At 39.0% G+C, this 21,820-nt stretch overlaps 1 long non-coding RNA gene and 1 pseudogene across 10 annotated transcripts in view; one reads left to right on the top strand and one right to left on the bottom strand.

Annotated features, from left to right (window-relative positions):
• LOC307193759 overlaps window positions 1-21,820 on the bottom strand; it is a 681,048-nt gene that overhangs the window by 621,421 nt on the left and 37,807 nt on the right. The window lies entirely within an intron of this gene.
• Window positions 4,299-9,205, top strand: LOC307194358 (ribitol-5-phosphate xylosyltransferase 1-like; annotated as a pseudogene). The gene has a single exon. The product of its transcript is annotated as a ribitol-5-phosphate xylosyltransferase 1-like (transcript).

Genomic DNA, 21,820 nt, shown 5'->3' with positions numbered 1-21,820 from the left:
AACTGATGTGTAGAAATATCCTTTGGGGGACTGAAAATATAAGAGAAGAAAAGACTCAATTAGGACAAAATAGCTTTATACAGTTAAAGGCCATTCTGCAAAGAAGAGAATTAATAAATCATTCTGAATTGTCCCAAGGAAGAGTTATAGAAGCCACAGAGAAGCCAGTTTTGGGCCCAATAATATTTGTTCATTCACTCATTCATTCACTGACTTCCTGCTTTGCTCCAGGATCTGAGTTGGGGCTGGTGTTGCCATGGTAATAAGATTTGGTCCTTGCCTTCAAGGAGCTCAAAGAAAATCTCCGTAATGGAATAAACACAGGAAGTAGTATGACCCCCCCTGGATCCCATACTTTATCCTGCATGACAGTGAGGAGAGATGATTCAAAATTCAGGAGTGGGAGGAAAGAAGCAATGAAAGAGCTGATCTTTAGAGCCCCTCCAACCCACCTGAACCTGAAGTTCTACCTATGCTCTGGAAGGCGTCGACATAAGGCATGATGTCCTGCTGGCAATTTGCATAAAATACAATGAGAAAGTGAAGGAACTGACTTGGTTGCAGAAATTAATTTCAGACCAGAAAAAGGAGCAAAAATATACAGAGCCCAACATGAGGGATGTGTTCATCAAAATGCAGAGGACACTCAGTAACAGGATTTCCATCAAGGAGTCCTAGTCCAGCAGAGGAATTCAGGTAGCTAATGAGTAATGGAAATGCTTAGAAATGGTCTATATGTGCTTGTACTGAAACACAGAACAAGGGACAAAGATTTACAAAACTTGTCCAACAATATTAAATGGGACATTTTCTGCCTCTACACTGTGACTGAGGGAGTGAGGGTGCTTAAATAATGTGCTGGACACACCAAGACATCCACCACTAGCTTATATACAAGAAAGAGTGCCAACAAGATTGTTAGTCCCCTGGTGTAGAAAATTACGCCACTGCCCTCCCAAACCGTGTAGGAGGAGCTTCCAGAAAAGCAACAGTTTGTCATGTGAGGTAACATATTCACAGGTTCCAGGGCTTAAGGCAGGCACATCTGTGGGGGGCATTTTTCTGCCTATCACTAGAGGGTTTGATCTGTGTTTCCTGGAATTTGGGGAACACAGAGACTGGTGCCTGATTCTCACCTAGTAAAGTCCAAAGGGGAGAGGCCGGCTGGAGCTATCTATGATGGAGAGCAAAGACAGAACACTGTACTTCTAGCATTTAGAGAGGCAACATGCCAGGTAACCTGTGGGCTAAATGGATGTTGCAGAGGAGAGCCAGGCTAGAGCCTCCTTGAAAGCACCCCATCTAAGAACACTGCCCACCAGGGTCCAGACTGCCTCAGCAAAAAGGTTACACAGTGTGAACTGCTGGCGTAGGGTTGAGGGCATGACACAAGAGGGCAGCAGGAGACTACCTCTCCCACATCAGGAAATGTTTCAACCTCAGAGGTCTCCAACAGGGTGTCCCCAAAGAACCAACAAAAGCACCCTATTTGATAAATGGTCAGTATTTGGATGTCGACTATGCAGAGGGTTTTTGCAGACTAACACCAACTAGGTTTATTTAGAAAAAAAGTTCCTCAACTTCTAGCCCCTCCTTGCTACCTAACCCTGGAGCATCTAGCAAGTAGATGCAAGAGGTAGAAAGAGGAAGAAAGAAAAGGCAGACATTGCCTCCCCCACTTCCCACTTCAAGACTCTGGGAGGACATGGAAGGAGAATCTTTTAATAGACATGCGATTGAAGTCTTGATTGGGCTAGAATTTTTAATAACTGAAACTGCTCTAATCCCCCACGTCCAGAAAAACAAAAACCTGAGCCACCATCCAGGAGCTTGGAATGGAGTTTATATCAAGGTTTTATTTGAAGGCAGTGGTAAGAAAGAATAAAGTTGTTTCCTCCTGGCAGAGCACCCAAAGCCAGTACATCCAATATACTGATCACATTTGGGGGTTGGGGCCTATCTAGGATCCTTTAAGAATCTGAATACTGCCCAACAGATGTGCACTTGCTCAACAAAAAACTGTAGACACATAAAAGAGAACCACCAATCCATCTCAGAGAGGCTAGAGCAGTCTTTGATGGATGAGATTCTGCCCAGAGACTTACCTATGCAATGGCACCTAAACTTCCCTGGGAGGGTAAGCTCTATGCTGTGCTTTGTTTTGTTTAATGTCAGACTTGATTTAGGGCTTGACAAGTGAGTCTAGTTTTAAGCAAGGAAAGGAGGGAAAGCATTCCAGGAGGAAAGCATTACACAAAGAAAGTGCTATAGACTGAATGTTTGTGTTCCCCCAAAATTCGTATGTTGAAACCTAATCCACAATATGACCGTATCTGGAGGTGAGGCCTTTGGGAGGTGATTAGGCCATGAGGGTGGAGTCCTCAAGAACGGGATTAGTGCCCTTATAAAGTGACCCCAAAGAGCCCCCTTTCCCTTCCACCATGTGAGGACATCTATGAATCAGGAAGCAGGCTCTCCCCAGACACCAAATCTGCCTTGATCTTGGACTTCCCAGCCTCCAGAACTGTGAGAAATAAATTTCCGTTGTCAATAAGCCACCCAGTCTATCGTATTCTGTTCTAGCAGCCGGAACAGACTGACAGAAGGAAAGCAATGGGATAACAGGTGGGAATGAACAGGGCAACTGCAAGGAAAAGAGACCAGAGGTACTTGACTAGAGCAAAAGATGAGTGTCCAGGAAGCAGGAAAAGGAAAGTTACCTAAGTAGGGCAGAGTCTTTAAAGATGGCAAAAGAAGTTTGGGTTTGTTGCAATGTATAAAAAAGAACCATTAGGGCTTCTGAGACTGAGAATTGGCACATAAAAGTGTTATGTTCTGTTCTGTTAATGAAAATAAGCAAAATGGGTTAGAAGAGAGAGGAGTGGGGGTGAGAACAGCTCAGGATCTGCTGCCGAATTCCTATGGTGACTCTGCTTTTTGAATGGAAGTTGGGACCTGTGATGGGACAAGTAGGATGCACCTTAGATCAACAAAAAGAATATCTGAATTAAGGACATCCCAGAAAATCTTTGGTTATTGTAAGTACAGTCATGTAGCAATGAGGAGGTGTGATTTCTTAACCCCTCCTTCTTTGTTATAACGTGTTGCAAGAGGAGATCTCCCCAATCCTTCTGAAACTGGCCACTTTGCAGACACGCAGGAAGTTATTTAGCAACAGTTGCACCGTTGTGAGATTTCATTCCTTTCCAAAACTATGCATTAGTTAGACTTCTATTTACAACCATTCATCTCAAGCAACCAAAACAAAACAAAATTATTCTGAATGTGAATAAACTAGGTGGCTACCTCCATGAAGCTAAATTTCTCAGAAAGTGCCACGCGCCCTTCTTCATTCTTTTTTTTTTTTTTTTTTTTTTGCGCAGCACGTGGGATCTTCCCGGACCGGGGCACGAACCTGTGTCCCCTGCATTAGCAGGCGGACTCTCAACCACTGCGCCACCCGGGAAGCCCCCTTCTTCATTCTTATTGCACAGTTGGGCGTCGTGGGTACCAGCCATGCCAACAGTATTAATACTTCTCAGGAAGGACAGTATAATTCCTCTCTGGGAAAACGTTTCTCACACACACACACACACACACACACACACTCCATTTAACAATATAACTATTAGATAACTAATAAGTATCTACTGTATAGCACAGGGAACTGTACTCAATTCTCTGTAGTGACCTATATGGGAAAAGAATCTAAAAAAGTGGATGTAATGGCGGACTCCGGGAGGGTTCCCACAAAGGAATACTTCCCAGAACTTCTGCTGCCAGTGTCCTTGTCCCCGCGGTGAGCCACAGCCACCCCCCACCTCTGCAGAGACCCTCCAACATATTAGCAGTCCTGTTGAAGTCCTTCAATCAAATCCTGCTAGCCTTCAAAGTCTGATTCTCTGGGAATTCCTCCTCCCGTTGCCAGACCCCCAGGTTGGGAAGCCTGATGTGGGGCTCAGAACCTTTACTCCAATAACTGCTGGACCATAGCGGATGAGAGAATATGGAGCAGACTTGGACCCAAGCCATAGACTAAAACCAAGCCCAGCCAATCCCAGCCTCAATCAGCTAAACCCCAGATGAAAACTGAAGGAAGGTTCAATCACAAATAGTTAAATAAAGGCAAATCCAAGTAACCTGTGCTGCTTGGCCCTGAAGATAATGGCCAGCATCAAAGCCACAGGAAGGGCACTGAGGTGATAATGATGATGAGATGAGCAATGGCATGTGCACATGGGAAGGTGTTCGTAAACACCTAAGAACATTGTAAGATGCTCTTAAAACACAGAGCATCTTTTCCAGCCTTCTTTACCTATGTGCAAGTTCAGTGACAAGGAATGTGCCCTCTACTTATTAGTCATCACTGAATGGTTCTGGATGAGAAGGAAATAATTGGGAAACTTCTGGAAAAGACAATCTACTTTGAGAAGTGAAGAATGGAATCCTTGGGAAGATGAAAAAAATGAGCAAAAACACAGACTTCAGATATTAAATAAGTCCACAAAAGAGAAAAAAGACTTCCATGTACAAATCTGGGGCAAAGCTGCCATTGGTTTGTATTTGGGAGCATATTTTTGAAGGTTTACTTGAGCCCACTGATGTGAATGCTCAGCGGAGAGAAGGAAATTTAGTTGTTGGAAGAACACATTACAGCTTCATTACTGGTCCAGCTGTGGTCCCCGGGTACTTCTCTGTTGATGAGAATAATGTGGTACTCGTTCTAAATGGAAGAGAAAAAGCAAAGGTCTTTTTTGCCACCCAGTGGTTACTTTATGCACAAAATTTAGTGCAAACTCAAAAACTCCAGCATCTTGCTGTTGTTTTGGTTGCAAATGAACATTGTAATAATGAATGGATAAACCAATTTCTCAAAAGAAATGGAGGCTCTGTGGAACTACTTTTCATAATATATGACAGCCCCTGGATTAATAACATGGATGTTATTCAATGGCCTTTAGGAGTAGCAACATACAGGAATTTTCCTGTGGTGGAGGCAAATTGGTCAATGCTGCATATGAAGGGCCATACTTGTGTAATATTGTAGGAACCATTTATGAAAATTCATCCAGACAAGCACTAATGAATTTTGAAACAAGATGGGAATGATAAGCTTTGTTGGGTTTCAGCAACAGAACAGTGGCAGCCTCAAGAAACAAATGAAAGCCTTAAGAATTAGCAAGATGCTCTGCTTCAGAGTGATCTCACATTGTGCCCAGCAGGAGTAAACAGAGAGTGTTACAGAATATAAGAGGCTTGCTCCTATGGCTCCGTTCCCATGGTAGAAGACATAATGACAGCTGGCAGCTGTGGAAATTCATCTGTTTACCATAATGCTCCTCTGCAGTTACTCAAGTCCATGAATGCTCCCTTTATCTTTATTAAGAACTGGAAGGAACTTCCTATTTTAGAAAAAGAGAAAACTATAATTTTACAAGAAAAGATTCAAAGAAGAAAAAGGTTACTTCACTGGTATCAATATTTCAAAGCAGAGCTAAAAATGAGATTTATTAATATTGTGGGAAGTTCACTTTTAAAGAATAATAAAGGTTAACTGTAATTCAAAAATTAATTAATTAAAAATTTTAAAAGTGGATATGTTTATGTATAACTGATTTCACCTTGCTGTACAGCAGAAACTAACACAATGCTGTAAATCAACTATACTTCAATAAAAATTAAAAAAAAAAAAACTATTGTATAACCTTAGCTCTCTCTGTCTTGATTTCCTTATTCAACTCCCACTACCATTAAGTTCCCCGCCATGCACTACAGCCACATGAGGTTGACATTAAGTTTGACATAATTTTCTAAGTTTTGAAGCAGTAGAAGAAACTACAAATGACAGGACCAATCATTTTATCATTAAAAATTCAAAATTTATGCTAAAATTTTTTTTAATGGAAAGAAATACAAAGGACAAAATAATATTTATAGTAATTAAATAAGCAAAGGGTTAATACCTACGTTAAAATGCACTTGTGAAAATTTCATAAGAACTCTACTAAGGGTCCCTGGACACAAATGAATATATGGCATAATCAAAGAGTTTGCATCCAAAAACAGAAATTATAATTAGTAGACACAATATGGGGAAATGTTCAATCCACCTAATAATCAAAGAAATAATCGTTGAAATAACAACAAGGCACCACTTTATACCAATGTGATTTCAAATTAGAATACCCAGATAAGGTAGTGCACTTGTACCTGCATAGAATAAAAAGGTATGATAATGATTTTTGAAAGAAGAGTTAACATAGTAAAGAACTATTAAAATGTTAATGTTACTTGATTCAGAAATCTTATTTCCATGGACTTATTCTAAGAAAATAGTGCAAAAGTTTTTCCTAAACTTACATAAAGATTGGCAATATTACAATACTAAAACAAAACAAAACAAACCTGGGCTGTCTGCCTTACAAGTTTGGAAATGGTGAATAAACAATGTTCCACCTAATTAATAGAACAAAAGAATCCTTAAAACAAATGAGAACAGATTGATTCTTGGGTAGCAGGAATGTGAGTGAATTTTTCTCTTTTATTTAAAGTTCCACTGATGTTGCTATAATAATGTTTGTATAGTTAATTTCTGTCTTAATCAGTGTACTACTATGGTACCCATGATAAAGAACATTCCTTTCTTCTTTCCTCTCCTTTTGCCCTTCTCTGTAGCATTGGCAATTCAAAACAATCATTAAGTAATCCTCAGTTTACATTATAAATGCTCCATAGAAAGACATTTCAAAACATGCAATCTATTAATTTGTCCTTGGATTTCAACTTTCCAGACCAGCCAATTCGGAGTTTCCTACGCCCAGCAAGACTCTTCATTTCTTTATTATCTGTCAATTTATTTCATTTTGCTTCAGGAAATTATCACCCTGAAGTAGCATGTGTGTATTATTTTACTTCTAAATATAACTAGAAAGCCATCTGTGAAAAGTAGAGATATTTTCCTGAATCATTAACACTTTACTTTGACAATCAATAAGCACTTTTTAGAGTGACATTGACATTCTGAACTAAGAACTAAGCCCAAAGAACATGACACAGAGTAAGAAGTTTTTCAAGTGGGCCCAGTAATATATAAAGCTGCTTTAAAAGGCATTCATTTCAAATCAAAGCAGATCAAAAGTACTAAACAATGGTTTGTTTTGTAAATCATGGTCTACAAGTAGCTTAGAACTAGAATTTCTCAAGGAAATTATGCCATTTAAAACAGAATCATCTTTATCCTAATGGGATGTGTTCAACCAATCAAGAGAGGTAATGTCCTTGGGAGACTCAGCAGAGTTAAACAAAAATATCATTACAAGTCTCTTTATACATTTAATATTGAAAAGGAGTAGGAGAGCTGAGACTTTTATATGAGAACACAAAACATTTTGAATTAGATTTTAAAGTGGTCTAAATAATCCAAAATTATAGTTCTCTTACTTGAATACATTTTTTAAATTCATGCAAGATGTTACAATTTTAAAATACATTTAGAGCCCCAAATATTATAGTTTCATATCATTTCATGTAATACATGAAAGTTATCACTAATTTTATCACATTACTGATTTTTTTTCATCAAGAAAATGGCCTCTTGGTTATTAAGAGGCCACGTCCATTTCACAGGAATCATGTTTCCACAAGGGAACTTCCACTATAGCAGTGGTTCTCAATCCTTGCTATATATTAGAATTAGCTGGGGTTCTTTAAAAAAATATAGGTTTCACCAAAAAACTATTCATTCCGAAGGGGTGGAGTGGAGAACTTGCATCAGACCTTATAAAAGCTTCCTATGAGATCCTAATGTTCATCCCGGGTTGAAATCACTACAGTAAACTCATACTTCTATTCTCTCTCCCCATCCCTCACTTACTCATCCCCAAGTGAAAAATTTACCTGCCTTGTGAGTGTTTAGAGTATGACATACATTGGTTCTTGTTCCTCCACTGGGTAGCATTAATGCTTTAAAAAGCAGTACACCATTTCTTACACAGTTAAACAAATACCATATGATCCAACAATCACACTGCTGGGAATTTACTCAAGAGAAATGAAAACATAAGTCCACACAAACACCTGTAGACAAATGTTTACAGCAGCTTTATTCATAATAGCCAAAAACTTGAAACAACCCAAATGCCCAGCAACCGGCAAACAGATAAACAGTGATACATCCATGCAATGGAATACAACTCAGTGATACTGATAGATGCAACAACATGGAGGCTACGTGATGTACAATTCCATTTATATAACATTCTAGAAGCAAAACTGTCAGGGCAGAAATCTGATCAGGATTGCCAGGGTCTGGAGGTAAGAGCAGAAAGGAGGGGAGACTGACTGCAAAGGCACAGAGGGAACCTCCTGGGGTGATAGAAAGGCTATACATCTTGATTGTGATGGTGGTTACGTGATTCTATACATATGTCAAAACTCATCCAACTATACATTGGAAATGATAAATTTTACTGTATTTAAATTATATTTCAATTTTTTTAAGTACCCAGTTATGTATTTCTTCTCTGTCTGCTCACACAGTTAGGGATCACAGAGGGTAAGGCAGAAATTCTGAGTATGCTAGTCACTCTAAACACTCAAACTCTCCCTCAGGCAGTTAACCCAAGGTCTAGAACCTGGGGAGAGGAAGCCCAAAGGTGAATTCAACCACATTTTCCAATCCACTTTACAACAAGGCTGATATGTCCATCACCTGAATGACCCCTGAATCTACTTCTCAAATAGTTCTAAATTCAGAGGGTAAGAGAGGAAGGTAGAAATAATCATCACTCCAACTCCCCTCTCCCCAATATATGGCTATAATGATCAGGAAATCTTGTGAGATCAATACTACACTAAATTAGGGCAATCAAAATAACACATGGAAAGATGAAGGCAGACAGAAGGTCTTAACCTCAGTACTTTTATGAGTATTGACTGTGGTAGGCTGCAACACATTATGCCTTGGCTGACGTTTACAGACACAAAGCCAGTTTCCATTAGCATTAATAAGAAGACTTTTCTGACAGACTTAGATCTAAGCAGATGTGACTGAATCAAACACTAATCTGCTGGAAAAAAAGTATTTTCATATCATGCAAGACATACAAAACTTCATTATACAGGGTTATTATGCATTGGTGGAATAATTTTTACTCCCTATAAGTTATTTATTAGAAAGGACAGTAGACCAGGGGTTGATGTTACATAAGACTGTTAAGTGCACATAGATCACAGAGGACTGGCCTTTTTTTTTTTTTTTTTTTTTTTTGCGGTACGCGGGTCTCAGTGTTGTGGCCTCTCCCATTGCAGAGCACAGGCTCCGGACGCACAGGCTCAGTGGCCATGGCTCACAGGCCCAGCTGCTCCGCGGCATGTGGGATCCTCCTAGACCGGGGCACGAACCCGTGTCCCCTGCATCGGCAGGCAGACTCTCAACCACCGCGCCACCAGGGAAGCCCAAGAGGACTGGCCTTTTAATTAAAGCATCTGGGTATTAACAGGCAGCAATAGTTCAGCAGACCCAGGTTCTATTCCTATTCTATTCTATGCTAGTTCAAAACTGTTTTGAACTTCAGCAGTTCAAGGGCGAAGGAAAGAATTGAGCGTAAATCTCTTGAAATCATTTGGCTTGTCAACCATAATTTGTTAATTACATAACATATTTTAGAGACTGAAATTCTGGCTTCAAATACAAAAGAGTGAAAAGTGTTTCAATAGATAAAAAAAAAGAATTGGAATGCAATGCATGAGCCTTGATGGTTCTCAAAAAACAAGCAAAAAAACAATAAAAGACATTTTGGAGAAGATGAGGGATATCTGAATATGAACTGAGTATCAGATGATGTTACGAAATTTGTTCATTTTTTTGGTGTGATAATGATATTGTAGTTATGTAAGAGATTATCCTTATTTTTATGTGATATATGCTAAAATATTAGGGGCCAAAGTGTCCTGATTTCCATAATTTGCTTCAGATGGTACAGAAAATTATATACCATATATTTTTTCATACACATATACACATTCATAAACACAAAAATATTTAAATATATGTATACTTATGCATATAAATACACATATAAATATGGATAGACATGGAAAATACAGTTAAATAATATTGTTGAATGTGGGTATATGAGAGTTTATTGTATTTTCTTTCAATTTTTCTTTAAATCAAACTTTTCATAATAAATTTAGAGAAGAATGTAAGCATTCTATAGAGGACATGTCATCTTCTTGGCTTTAGGAAGAGAAAGAACTCAATGAAATTGTAAATCAAAGGTTAAATATAATTTAAACACAACAATGTTATTATACTTATAGTTCAGTGTATACTGAACTATACACTTAAAAATAGTTAAGATGGGGGCTTCCCTGGTGGCGCAACGGTTGAGAGTCCGCCTGCCGATGCAGGGTACATGGGTTCGTGCCCCGGTCCGGGAAGATCCCACATGCCGCGGAGCGGCTGGGCCCGTGAACCATAGCCGCTGAGTCTGCGCGTCCGGAGCCTGTGCTCTGCAATGGGAGAGGCCACAACAGTGAGAGGCCCGTGTACCGCAAAAAAAAAAAAAAAAAGGTTAAGATGGTAAAGCTTCTGTGCATTTTACCGCAATTTTTTTCTTTTTAGGAGAAAGGGGAAGGACCTAGAGAAAAAGCTAAATCAATATAAAAGGAAAATAGGAAATCTTCAAAGCCAGGCTAGAACACCAAAAAGTAAGAAAGGACAAATATTCCAACCTGTCTATAAACATTATACCAGAAAATGAGAAGATGATACTAAGAGAGGATATCTGGAGTGCAAAGAAACCTTACAGAGGAGGGGCCAAGGTATGGGAGAGAAGCTTGGAGTGAATTGTATCCCCACCAAAATTCATATATTGGAGTCCTCACCGCCAGTACCTCAGAATGTGACCTTATTTGGAGGTAGGGTCCTTGCAGGTGTAATTTGTTAAATTAAGATGTGGTCACACTGGAGTAGGGTGGACACTTTATTCAATGTGACCACTATCGCATTTGGACACAAGACACAAACACACTTAGGGAGAAGATGATGTGAAGAGACACAAGGAGAAGACGGTCATCTGCAAGCCAAACAGAGAGACCTGGAGTGGATCCTTCCTTCACGGACCTCAAAAGGAACCAGCCTTGCCGACACCTTGATCACAGACTCTGGCCTCCAGAATTGAGACAATACATTTCTGTTGTTTTAAGTCACCCAGTCTGTAGTATGTACTTTTGTTACAGCAGCCATAACAAAACAGTACACCCCTCAAAGGAAGCCCAGGTCAGAAAACTGCTCAGAAGCACCCCACTAAAGCTGTTAAAAGTCAATCAGGAATTGGGGAACCATCCTGAAAACAAGGAATGCTACACAAGGTCATTACAGACTATGTGGACAGATTGGAAGACTGAAGCTGTCAGGGCAGAGATCTTAAAACCTTATTAAGTAAGTTTGGCAAGATGAAACAGCTATTTTAAGAAGATACACATAGCACAAGGAACTCCACTCAATACTCTGTAATGACTTATATGGGAATAGAATCTAAAAAAGAGTGGATATATGTATATGCATAACTGATGCACTTTGCTGTACACCTGAAACTAACACAACATTGTAAATCAACTATGCTTCAATAAAAATTAATTTTAAAACAACAGACACAGGTATTACTTATGTCCTGAGGAAGCAGGCCCGGGAATTTTAGAAAGTAAGGACTTTAAGATGCAAAGAGAGAGAGAGAGAGATGGTAAGGGCAAGACAATAATATATTGAATCCAGGCCTAACCACGTGCTAGTCTGATGGGAGAATATCTCCTAGGTAGAATTACTCATTTTAGGAAGTTGAAGGCAGACAAGATGCATGTCAACAATTAATGCTTTAGGCAAAGCCAGAACTCCTGGATTTCACCTCTCTCATTATGAGGAAAAGTCACAGTAGAAATATCTAATAAGAGTATGTTAGGTGGGCTTCCCTGGTGGTGCAGTGGTTGAGAGTCTGCCTGCCGATGCAGGGGACGTGGGTTCATGCCCCGGTCCGGGAAGATCCCACATGCCATGGAGCGGCTAGGCCCGTGAGCCATGGCCACTGAGCCTGCGCGTCTGGAGCCTGTGCTCTGCAACGGGAGAGGCCACAGCAGTGAGAGGCCCGCGTAACGCCAAAAAAAAAAAAAAAAAAAAGCAGCAAGGGAAAAGCAACAAATAATATACAAGGGAATCCCCATAAGATTAGCAGCTGATTTTTCAGCAGAAACTCTGCAAGCCATAGGGAGTGGCAGGACATATTTAAAGTGATGAAAGGGAAAAACCTACAACCAAGATTACTCTACTCAGCAAGGATCTGATTCAGATTTGATGGAGAAATTAAAACCTTTACAGATAAGAAAAAGTTAAGAGAATTCAGCACTACCAAACCAGCTCTACAGCAAATGCTAAAGGAACTCCTCTAGGCAGGAAACACAAGAGAAGGAAAAGACCTACAAGAACAAACCCAAAACAGGTAAGAAAATGGTAATAGGAACATACATATCAATAATTACCTTAAATATAAATGGATTAAATACATCAGCCAAAAGACACAGACAGGCTGAATGGATACAAAGACAAGACCTGCACATATGCTGTCTAAAAGAGACCCACTTCACTTCAGACCTAGGGACACATACAGACTGAAAGTGAGGCGATAGAAAAAAGATATTCCATGCAAATGGAAATCAAAAGAAAGCTGGAGTAGCAATTCTCCTATCAGACAACATAGACTTTATCACAAGAGACAAAGAAGAGAGAGAAAGAGACAAGACACAAAGAAGGACACTACATAACAATCAAGGGATTGATCCAAGAAGATATAGCAATTGTAGATCTCTATGCACCCAACCTAGGAGCACCTCAATACATAAGGCAAATGCTAACAGCCATAAAAGGGGAAATCGACAGTAACACAATAATAGCAAGGGACTTTAACACCCTACTTTCACCAAAGGACAGATCATCAAAAATGAAAATAAATATGGAAACACATGCTTTAAATGACACATTAAGCAACACGGACTTGATATTTGTAGGACATTCCATCCAAAAACAACAGAATACACTTTCTTCTCAAGTGCTCATGGAACATTCTCCAGGATAGACCATATCTTGGGTCACAAATCAAGCCTTGGTAAATTTAAGAAAATTGAAATCATATCAAGTATGTTTTCCGACCCCAACGCTATGAGACTAGATATCAATTACAGGAAAAAAAAAAAACTGTAAAAGATACAAATACATGGAAGCTAAACAATATACCACTCAATAACCAAGAGATCACTGTAAGAAACCAAAGAGGAAATCAAAAAATACCTAGAAACAAATGACAATGAAAACACGATGACGCAAAACCTAAGGGATGCAGCAAAAGCAGTTCTAAGAGGGAAGTTTAGAGCAATACAATCCTACCTCAAGAAACAAGAAAAATTTCAAATAAACAACTTAAACTTACACCTAAAGCAATTAGAGAAAGAAGAACAAAGAAAACCCAAAGTTAGCAGAGGGAAAGAAATCATAAAGATCAGATCAGAAATAAAAGAAAAACAAATGAAGGAAACAATAGCAAAGATCAATAAAACTCAAAGTTGGTTCCTTGAGAAGATACACAAAATTGGTAAACCATTAGCCAGACTCATCAAGAAAAAAAGAGAGAAGACTCAAATCAACAGAATTAGAAATGAAAAAGGAGAAGTAATAACAGACACTGAAGAAATACAAAGAATCATGAGAGATAACTACAAGGAACCATATGCCAATAGAATGGACAACCTGGAAGAAATAGACAAATTCTTAGAAAAGCACAACCTTCTGAGACTGAATGAGGAAGAAATAGAAAATATAAACAGACCAATCACAAGCACCGAAATTGAAACTGTGATTAAAAATCTTCCAACAGGAATTTCCTGGTGGCGCAGTGGCTGAGAGTCTGCCTGACGATGCAGTGGACACAGGTTCGTGCCCCAGTCCGGGAAGGTCCCACATGCCGCGGAGTGGCTGGGCCCATGAGCCATGGTCGCTGAGCCTGCACGTCCGGAGCCTGTGCTCCGCAACAGGAGAGGCCACAACAGTGAGAGGCCCACATACCGCCAAAAAAAAAAAAAAAAAAAAAAAAAACTTCCAACAAACAAAAGCCCAGGACCAGATGGCTTCACAGGTGAATTCTATCAAACATTTACAGAACAGCTAACACCTATCCTTCTCAAACTCTTCCAAAATATAGCAGAGGGAGGAACACTCCCAAACTCATTCTATAAGGCCACCATCACCCTGATACCAAAACCAGACAAAGATGTCACCAAAAAACTACAGGCCAATATCTCTGACAAACACAGATGCAAAAATCCTCAACAAAATACTAGCAAACAGAATCCAACAGCACATTAAAAGGATCAGACACCATAATCAAGTGGGATTTATCCCAGGAATGCAAAGATTCTTCAATATATGCAAATCAATCAATGTGATAAACCATATTAAAAAATTGAAGGATAAAAAAACCATATGATAATCTCAATAGATACAGAAAAAGCTTTTGACAAAATTCAACACCCATTTATGATAAAAACTCTCTAGAAAGTAGGCATAGAGGGAACCTACCTCAACATAATAAAGGCCATATATGACAAACCCACAGCCAACATCATTGTCAATGGTGAAAAACTGAAACATTTCCTCTGAGATCAGGAACAGGACAGGGCTGCACACTCTCACCCCTATTATTCAACATAGTTTTGGAAGTTGCAGCCACGGCAATCAGAGAAGAAAAAGAAATAAAAGGAATCCAAATTGGAAAGGAAGAAATAAAGCTGTCACTGTCTGCAGATGCCATGATACTATGCATAGAGAAGCCTAAGGATGCTACCAGAGGATTGCTAGAGCTAATCAATGAATTTGGTAGAGTAGCAGGATACAAAATTAATACACAGAGATCTCTTGCATTCCTATACACTAATGAAAAATCTGAAAGAGAAATTAAGGAAACATTCCCATTTACCACTGCAACAAAAAGAATAAAATACCTAGGAATAAACCTACCTAAGGAGACAAAAGACCTGTATGCAGAAAACTATAAGACGCTGATGAAAGAAATTAAAGATGATACAAACAGATGGAGATATACACTACATTCTTGGATTGGAAGAATCAACATTGTGAAAATGACTATACTACCCAAAGCAATCTACAGATTCAATGCAATCCCTATCAACCTACCAATGGCATTTTTCACAGAACTAGAACAAAAATTTTCACAATTTGTATGGAAACACAAAAGAGCCCGAGTAGCCAAAGCAATCTTGAGAAAGAAAAACGGAGCTGGAGGAATCAGGCTCCCTGACTTGAGACTATACTACAAAACTACAGTAATCAAGACAGTATGGTACTGGCACAAAAACATAAATATCGATCAATGGAACAGGATAGAAAGCCCAGAGATAAACCCACACACATATGGTTACCTTATCTTTGATAAAGGAGGCAAGAATACACAATGGAGAAAAGACAGCCTCTTCAATAAGTGGTACTGGGAAAACTGGACAGCTACATGTAAAAGAATGAAATTAGAACACTTCCTAATGCCATACACAAAAATAAACTCCAAATGGATTAAAGACCTAAATGTAAGGGCAGACACTATAAAACTCTTAGAGGAAAACATAGGCAGAACATTCTATGACACAAATCACAGCAAGATCCTTTTTGACCCACCTCCTAGAGAAACGGAAATAATAACAAAAATAAGCAAATAGGACCTAATGAAACTTAAAAGCTTTTGCACAGCAAAAGAAACCACAAACAAAACAAAAAGACAATCCTCAGCATGGGAGAAAATATTTGCAAATGAAGCAACTGACAATGGGTTAATCTCCAAAGTATACAAGCAGCTCATGCAGCTCAATACCAAAAAAACGAACAACCCAATCCCAAAATGGGCAAAAGACCTAAATAGACATTTCTCCAAAGAAGATATACAGATTGCCAGCAAACACATGAAATGATGTTCAACATCACTAATCATTAGAGAAATGCAAATCAAAACTACAATGAGGTATCACCTCACACTGGTCAGAATGGCCATCATCAAAAAATCTACAAACAATAAATTCTGGAGAGGGTGTGCTGAAGAAAAGGGAACCCTCTTGCACTGTTGGTGGGAATGTAAATTGATACAGCCACTATGGAAAACAGTATGGAGGTTCCTTAAAAAACTAAAAATAGAACTACCATATGACCCTGGAAACCCACTACTATACCTTGAGAAAACCATAATTCAAAAAGAGTCATGTACCACAATGTTCCTTGCAGCTCTATTTACGATAGCCAGGACATGGAAGCAACCTAAGTGTCCATCGACAGATGAATGGATAAAGAAGAAGTGGCACATATATACAATGGAATATTACTCAGCCATAAAAAGAAACGAAACTGAGTTATTTGTAGTGAGGTGGATAGACCTACAGTCTGTCATACAGAGTGAAGAAAGTCAGAAAGAGAAAAACAAATACTGTATGCTAACACGTATATATGGAATCTAAAAAAAATAGTTCTGACGAACCTAGTGGCAGGACAAGAATAAAGACGCAGACGTAGAGAATGGACTTGAGGACACAGTGGGGGGAGGGGAAGCTGGGACAAAGTGAGAGAGTAGCATTGACATATATACAGTAGCAAATGTAAAATAGCTAGTGGGAAGCAGCTGCATAGCACAGGGAGGTCAGCTCGGTGCTTTGCAACCACTTGGAGGGGTGGGATAAGGAAGGTGGGAGGGAGACCCAAGAGGGAGGGGATATGGGGATATACGTATGCATATAGCTGATTCACTTTGTTATACAGCAGAAACTAACACACCATTGTAAAGCAATTATACTCCAATAAAGATGTTTAAAAAAAAAGAAAAAAAATGGAGCAATAAAAAAATCTTAAAAAAAAAAAAGCAAGCAAGAAAGAAATAGAATGGAGACTTATTTTCAATCAAGAGTGCAGATAATCTAATTCATGTTCCTCTTCTGTCCCATTTCAGAGCCTTCTGGTAGCAAAAGATACACCGCCTACCTGTTGTCACAGGAGGATACTCAGAGGAGCTGTGGTTGGTATTAGGAGTGTGGTTTCAAGAAATAAGGAGGAGAAAAAACAAAAAAAACAAGAACTTACATTGCTAGCATCAGAAGATAGGGGAAAAAAAAAAAGAAGGAGGAGAAATTGACCATCTCCTCTACCAAGGGAAATCATCACACGGGGCATGGACAACCCTAAGAATTAATAAAGAGCAAAAAGCTGGGGACTATCAGGGAAGGGCATTACTACCTTGGGTGAGCTGTCCTAAAGTCAAGGCTTAGAAAAACAACATCGGGATACCTGGTTGTTACCACAAACGCAGGCTGCAATCCCCAGTTGAACTTCACCCATAATAAAGCTGTTTTTTAAAAAATCTCCATCTAAATACTGCATCTACTTCTCGAATGGTTTGAAAGATGGAAGAGGAAAAGATGTGATTAAAACCAGAACAGACACACTTAGAAAACCTTCAAGCAGAACACGTCTTTCAAATATAATCTTAGAACCTGAAAATATAAAGCGAATAAAATTGGAATTATTTTAGTAAAAGGAGAGAAAAGGAAGTTAGGAAGCCCATCCACTCAGCATGCCCCTCACCTCCTGCAGAGCCTCTGAGTGCTCTTTGGAGCACAGCTTGAATATCACTGCCTTAAAGAATTAGAATCACTGGCCATTTAATGCATACGGTGAACTGGCCATTTTTAAGGACCTATAGGTTGACCAAGGACCTATGAGCTGCTCTGGTTCAAAACCCTGAGCACAGCAGATCAGATTAATTGTCTCAGGAATCTGGGGAGAACACACACACAAGGAAATAAGGCTGTTAAATGTAGGTGACCCTGAAAGGGTACTAAGAAGGGTCATGAACTTGAAAAGAACCATAAAGCGTAAGTAAAATGAAGAAGCAAAAGCTGTAAGAGGAAAAACCTAACCCAGCAGTTAAGTCAGAAGGAAGCAAGACGTGCAGAAAGTGAGTCCCATTAATAGTGAAGCATTAGAGTAGAAATCTACCAACAGTTGTAGCTGAGGTCCCTTCACTGGGCATTTGGGGATTCCTTCCTCGCCCGGCACATAGTAGGCACTCAAGAAATAGATACTTTGAGAATTGAAAACAAAGGTCATTTGAGTCTTGTCCCATTCTCCAGTCCCTGCTCTTCTTGGAGCCTTGGTGTTTGCTTTCCCCAGGTTCCCACGTGCGTCCTCCTCACAACACGCTCCTCACTGCTTGGCAGCTTGAATGAGAATTTCTTCACACCAAAGCAAGAGTGTGACTGAAGCAGGGACATACCGCATTTAGGGTACTTTCAAAAAAATGAGGAATAGAGAACAGAACTTCTGGAAATATAGAACTAGAGCTCGGGACAGAGGCCAAGGCAAATGTTGATTTGAAGGCCACGCCCATAAAAGCGCTACAAAGCAGACACACAGAGAAAAGAGCTAAGCATAGTCCTGAGGAAATCCTTCACTTAGGGGAGAAGAGACAAAGGAAGCAAAGGAGACAGAAGCCGTACTTACGGAAGGCCCCAGCCTGTTTTTTGCATCAGGCTCATATATAATCCTTTGCACTGACCACTCAAACAGGGCTGCTTTTATCTTATACAAAGCACTGTATAGGCTTCAAATTTTCATGTAGAGGGACCGTCGCAAGACTAACAGTCCTGGCTTCTTGCCCTCCTCCTTACTCCCCAGGAGAGGAGGAATGACTTACCTAACTGATGAACAGGTAATAGGAACAGCTATAAAACAGGCTCAGTGGGGCAGACTGAGTAAATGCACTTGGGAATGACATACGAGTGACCCATTAGGCTCTGAGCTGTGTTCTGTAGTCTCAGCTCTGCAATAATCAACCTAAGAGGATCTTTTGAATCCATGTGCCAATCTGTCAACTGGTTCTAAAATTTGGGCAGGGCAAAGAAAGGCATTTTATTTTAATTTTCAGTCTGTTGCAGACTCATTACTCAGAAGCAGACTCTGAGACAGAGGTCAGCATGCAGGAAGTTGGTTGGGGAATGAGGGAAAAAAGCGGAAATACAGGACAAGAGGTTAGGCTGTGATGTCTCAGAGGGCTGCCAGATTTAGCCAATAAACATGCAGGGTGCCCAGTTAAATTCAAATTTCAGAGAAACAGCAAAAAGAATTTTAGCAGCAATATGTTCCATGCAATACTGGGGACATACTGATTCTAAAAATTTATTTGTTGTTTATCTAAAATTCAAATTTACCTAGACAGCCTGTATTTATTTTATCTGGCAACCCTAAAGCCTCAGCCACCCGGCATGGAGCTTTGGAGCTAGCAGAGCCCTTTCAACCTGCCGTGAGTTGGGCAAGGGTGCTGGGATGTTACAGCTCCACACAGGTTAGTCATTGGAGGCAGCTGCTCCCGGGAATAGGGTAGAAGCTTGAGCAAAGTGGTTCTCTTCAGCCACAGGCAATTCCTGGAAAGGACTGGCAGCTAGAGAGTGTCAGCCAACTATGATCCCAACAGCAAGGGGAATAAGTCCTTCAGTCCTGGAGGGGGGATCTAGGTGGTACAAAACAGCTTCCACGCCCTACATCTCTCCCCAACAAAAAACCCTCTAACGATGAAACATTATTTATTTAGCCCCTTCTTTGTTTTCAGCAATGTGCTATGTCCCAGAGACACTTCTGCTCTTACTGAAAACTGTCAGCTGATGAAAAGAGAGAAGCCAATCTAAATATATATTTGGCGAATGAATTCTCAATTTTTTATATTGAGATTCTCATATTTACTTTTTTCCTTGGTTTTTTGATATGTGTGGACCCTGTTTCAATTTTTTGTTCAAAAATATTTTTTTGAAGACACATTTAATCCTACTACCATTCCCAAATAAAAAATTTACCGTAAGTTAGGGAAACAGGATAATTCCTTAATTTGAAAAGGGGTTTCTACCAAAAACCAAAAACAAGTCTTGTTCTTTTCTTTTTTTTATTCGACTCTCTTTTTTAATTTAACTCGTTATCATAGAAATTTTCAAACATACACAAATATAGGGAAAATAGATTAATGAGCTCCATGTACCTATCACTCATCTTCAACAATTATCAATATTTTGCCAATTTCCAAATATCATTCTGAAAAATAAAATATTAGACCACATCTCCATAAAAGTCAGGAACAATATAATATGATGCCTACTTTTATGGTCAATAATTTTGTCCTAGAGTTACTGGTCAATACAAAAAGATCAGCACAAAAGAAATAAGTATGAATATTGGCAAAGTAGACAGATACCTAGAAAATCCAAGGCAATCACATAATATCTGTATGGACTAATTAAATTTTTCAGAAACATAAAAACAAGATTAACATATAAAAATCTACAGGGGCTTCCCTGGTGGCACAGTGGTTGAGAATCCACCTGCCAATGCAGGGTACACGGGTTCAATCCCTGGTCCAGGAAGATCCCACATGCCGCGGAGCAACTAAGCCCGTGTACCACAACTACTGAGCCTGCGCTCTAGAGCCCGTGAGCCACAACTACTGAGCCCACGTGCCACAAGTACTGAAGCCCGTGTGCCTAGAGCTCGTGCTCTGCAACAAGAGAAGCCACTGCAATGAGAAGCCTGCACACTGCAATGAAGACTAGCCCCCGCTCGGCGCAACTAGAAAAAGCCCGTGAGCAGTAATGAAGACCCAATGCAGCCAAAAATAAATAAAATAAATTTATAAAATATAATAATAATAAAATAAAAATCTACAGCCTTTCTATAATCAACAAAAACTTATTTGAAAATGTAATAGAGAAGAAAGCCAAATTCGATTCCAATGAAACCTTGAATTACTTAGGAAAAAACTTAAAAGTATGAAATTTATTGAAGATAACCATATAATTTTAATGAAGGCTGTGAAAGATATTCCTAGATAAAAAGGTTCAACATTATACAGATATTAATACTCCCCAAGTTAAATAAAAACTGTGATGCAATTTTAGTCAAAATTCCAACAGGATATTTTATAGAGTTGGCAAGTTAGTTTTAAAGTTCATCTATGAGATGTGCCAAAAAGTCAACATTTTTTTTTTTAGAAAAATGAACAAGAAACAGGACTTACTTTGCCAAGTATCAAAATGTATTATGAAGTCACAATAATTGAAATAATGTGAAAAACATTATTGTGAAAAACAGCCAATGATCTTAGAATGTGATAAATGAGGCACTTAAAATCATACAGGTACTGACAGATTATTTAATAAATGGTGTTGGGACAAGGAGCTATCCATTTGAAAAAAAGGAAAACTAAATGCCTTCCTCACACCATACTTAAAAATAAATTCCAACATGTATTTAAGATGTAAATTTTTTTAAGGATAAAAGAAAAATGGGAAAATATATCTATAATCTTGGGAGGAGAAAACTGTCTTGACAAAACATAAAACCCAAAATATATTATGTGTATGGCAGAAGACATAAAGTCGAAAAGCAAGCAAATTATGACAAAATATATTTGCAACTGATATAATACAATTTTATACTTTATTTTACTTTGTATACATATATATCAGTTTATCTGAATTACTTAAATATAGACAAATATATTAAATAGATATATATTCATACAAAGAACCTATCAATCAGTAAAAAACAACCCTATAGTTGAGGTCTATCCCTATGGGGCTTTTCCTGTAGACTCACATTGCTGGAAATGCCTCACAGAGTAACTGTGTGGTTTTGCTTCACTCACAGAACTATTTGTTAGATCTTCGGAAAGAACTACAA

The sequence above is a fragment of the Stenella coeruleoalba genome (assembly GCF_951394435.1).
Source record: "Stenella coeruleoalba genome assembly, chromosome: 11".
NCBI lineage: Eukaryota > Metazoa > Chordata > Mammalia > Artiodactyla > Delphinidae > Stenella > Stenella coeruleoalba.
This window is presented reverse-complemented; position numbering and strand designations above follow the sequence as displayed.